Genomic DNA, 4,345 nt, shown 5'->3' with positions numbered 1-4,345 from the left:
CTGTGTGGTTCATAAAAACATCAGTTATGGAGAACTATGTAATAAATTAAATATGAAATGTTGTTGGGAGTAACAGCCCTTCAAGGTATCAACCTCATGTTACATTAGAGTTCAGGCAGACAGATATAATATTTATTGAATAAACTGGCACTATTGACAAGCTGAAAAGGGGGCAGGTATTCAAAAAATGTTACTTAAATGGTCAAAGAAATAATATATTTTGTCTTTTATGACTAATAGTGTAGAATTGAGGTTGTTTAGAAAAAGCACCTTTTGAGACAATATTCGGTTGAACCTATTGTTTGCATAGGTTGAAAGTAGTTGGATATTGGCATGTTTATCTGGTGACAAAGGTTCTCTCCTGGACCTAACTCTAACCAGGCTCCTTTGGACTCTTCATCAGTTAGGGTTCCATCCTTGGGCATGTCCTCCAAGAGCCCAGGTTTAGCAAGAATCCTAACAAGTCGGGTTGGTTTTGCCCAATCCCCAACCCTCAACATTTGATCACCCTCCTCATCAGTCAGTAACCCCCAGATGGTGTCTGATCACCTTGGCCTGCCATTATCAAGAATCCTATTAGGTCAGTTTAGCAAGTATTATCTTTTTAGCATTTTCCATCCCCCAACCCCTTACCCCCAAACTACATCTTAGCTGTAAATTCCCACTTTTCCTTACTTTCCAAACTACACTGAGGTTTTTTTCCACCACTACAAAAATCCCTTATTAATATATGTTTTTATTGCTTTAACTGCTGTACACCTCTGGTTTTAACAATGGTTCCATCTAAAACTCTAAATAGTACTAGAAATAATGGGATTTCAAAGATGAATATAGTTCTTACTATATTAACTCATTGAAATTCTATTTTGTTTGATAGAGAATGTGAAGAGACTAACCAAAAGATTAACAATGAAACGGGGTGGGGGGGCATAAATTGATTAAAAATAAAATCAGGAAATCTAAATATTATATGGAAAATCAAGATCAGGGAGATTTTAAGATATTCAGATCTGATGATCTTATCAATTAGTAAAACTGATTCAAAATATGAGTTTCCTAGCAGCCAAGACAAGGGAGAAAGAGTCAAAAGAATATTGATTTTCACATCAGTGAAAAGCCTACAAAAAATGAAATCTACATCACTTTGGCCTGAGTCCACATGGAAATGAATGGTGTGTTTAATTAATATAGATTTTTAATATCAGAAGCTAAATGAGGTCAAGGTATTTTTTGTTGTTATCATTGTTATGTGCTAGTGGTGGTGTTTTTAATTTAATTTAATTTTAATTTGTGATACAAGAGAATAAGAATCCAAAGGGAGAAATTTTGGGGAAAAATTTGTAGGGAAATGTCATTAGAATTGCATTCACAAAAGTGTATAGGATAATGATATTTAACACATATAGTATTTAATATGTACAACACATCATCCTACATACTTCACATTTATTAACTTATTAATTCTCACAACAAGCATATGAGGTAGGGGATATTATGATTTCCCATGTCACAGATGAGAAAACTGAGGCATCAAGTATTTAAATAGCTTGCCTGAGGCCACACAGCTGATATGCGCCAGAACCAGGCTTCAACGCTGGTAGTTCACAGCTTTTTTTGCATATATTTGTCCAATTTCCCAACAGCATTTATTAAAAAAGACTGTCTTCACCCCATTGTATCTTCTGGCCTCCTTTGTAAAATACTACTTGGCCCAGTGAAACCTGTAAGTGTGGGTTTATTTCTGGGCTCTCTGTTATGTTCCATTGATCTGTATGTCTCCTTTTATGCACGTACCATGCTGTACTGATTACTGTGGCCTTGTAGTATAGTTTAATTGCAGGTGCATGATACATCCAACTTTGTTCTTCTTTCTCAAGAGTGTGTGTGTGTGTGTGGGGGGGGGGGGTCAATGGAGGGATAAGGACACATATGTAATACCTTAATAAAGAAAAAAGAAAAAATAATAAAAGATTGCTGTGTCTATTCAGGGTCTTTGGGCTTTCATATACATTTTTGGATTATTTCACCTAGTTCTGTGAAATATGTCATTGGTATTTTGATAGGAATTGCATTGAATCTATATATTGCTTTTGGGAACATTTCAGTGATAATTCTTCATCCATGAGCATGATCTGTGCTTCCATTTGTTTGTATCTTTTTCAGTTTCTTTCTTCAGTGTCTTATTATTTTTCAAGTATAGGTATCTTATCTCCTTGGTTAAATTCTTTCTAGGTCTTTCATTTTTTTAATGCAATTATAAATGAGAGTGTTTTCTTAGTTTCCATTTCTGATAGTTTATTATTAGTGTATTAAAATGCAACCAATTTCCGAATATTAATTTTGTATTCTGCTACTTTATTGTGAATTTACCTATCAGTTCTAGTAGTTTTTTGGTGGAATCTTTAGGGTTCTCTATATACAGTATCATGTCCTCTGCAAATACTGAGTTTGACTTCTTCCTTTTCAGTTCAGATGTCTTTTATTTCTTCTTCTTGTCTGGTTGCTGTGGCTAGGACGTCCAGCACCGTGTTGAATGAGAGTGGTAAAAATGGACATCCCTGCCTTGTTCCTGATTTTAAAAGATTTTGTTTTTTCCCCATTGAGTATGATGTTAGCTATGGGTTTGTCATATGTGGCTTTTATTATGTTGAAGTATGTTCCCTCTATTCTCACTTTGCTGAAAAATTTTATAATTGGGTGCTGGATTTTGTCAAAAGGTTTTCCTGCATCTGTTGGTATTATCATGTGATTTTTATCCTTATTTTGTTTATGTGGCATATCACATTATTTGTAGATATTGTACTAACCTTGCATCCCAGGAATAAATTCCGCTTGATGATAGTGTAGGGTCTTTTTAATGTATTGCTGAATTTGGTTTGCTAATATTTTGTTGAGGATTTTTGCATCTATGTTCATCAGGGATATGGCCTATACTTGTCTTTCTTTGTAGTGTTTTTAGCTGATTTTGGAATTAGGACAATGCCTGCCTCCTAAAATGAGTCAGAGCTCATACTTTCAATGGCTACACCATTCTACCTCTCTTAGATCTGCTGTCTTACATATTTACAGACCTTTAGAAGACTTTGAAAGTAGCTCAACATGCACCCAGCTCCACCACAACACACACAAATGTAGGGAGTGAATGGTTTGTGACCGGGAAGAAGAGGTGCTCACACACATGGTGTTGCCAGACAACGGGCACAATGAAGTAAGTGTGGATACAACTTGGGAGGTTGTGGAATGTGGTGATGAAGACCATGGGTTCTGAAGCCAGAAAGAACAGGGTTTGAGTGTCTGCAGTTTATTGCCCAAGATATTTTTAGGACATTTTCTCATTCCTCTTAGCCTCTGTGGTCTCAATCTTAAAACAGAAACACTAATTCCTCCCCCACCGAGTTTGTGCAAGGATTACATGACAAGGTGTGACAAATGTTTTTGAGTGTATTGTCTGGCATGCGGTAGCTCCCCACAAAGGGTACCAGAGATGGTGATGGTGAGACTGGAAGGCACAGCCAGAGGAACAAGCCCTCAAACCAGGACTCATGATCCCAGAAACCTTAGTTGGGGCTCTCCCAGTAGAGAAAAGAGAATCAGGTTGATCTAAATTGAGAGACTGCCAGCCCCAAATATTCATCAATAGGCAACAGTGGAGCATCAAAATGAGCCCCTGTCAAGACTTTAGGACAACTTCATTTTATAACTTGAGAAAAAAAAAAAGTTAGCATAGCCCCCTCTGGGTTGGCACTTCAGCTTTATGGGCATCGTCACATTACAGGGCATTATAGCTGAAAGAGCCCAAAGAGTTTAACAAATTCAATGGCTCCACTCCAGAATTCATGGGAAAGGAGGCTCAGAGGTAAACAAGCTGTTCAAAGGCCTAGGGCCAGTCCATGGCCAACCTGGCTAGTGCCTCTCACGCCAAAGTACTTCTCTGCTGCCAAGGCTGCCTCTCTGAGGCTGCCACTCATTCACTGTTAATGATTAGGGGTCGCCTGTGCCAGGTACTAGAGTTACAGAGACGAGCGTGATTTTTCTCCGCATAGCTTAGCAAGACATGTATCTCTGAAGCAGACCTGGAAGAAGAAGAAAGGATTGGACCAGAGAATCTATAGAGAGATTTGCTCATTATGATCCATAGGGACCTCAGTAAAGGGCTGCTTGACTTGGGTGTGCATGAGAAATGCTCAGAGGCGGCGTCTAGAAATAGCTAATGGCTGAGCAGAGAGAGGAGGAGGTAACTTGGAGAAAGGGGAAGGTCACTTTTTCAAAGAGGGGGGAGGGGTCTGAGAAGAAATGAAGTTGGCTACCCCTGTTTAGAAAGCATAGAGCCCACACCCAGGGGAGA

Source organism: Myotis nattereri (assembly GCF_964212035.1).
Source record: "Myotis nattereri genome assembly, chromosome: 12".
Taxonomy (NCBI): Eukaryota; Metazoa; Chordata; class Mammalia; order Chiroptera; family Vespertilionidae; genus Myotis; species Myotis nattereri.
The sequence above is the reverse complement of the archived record's forward strand: the minus strand, read 5'-3'. Positions refer to the sequence as shown.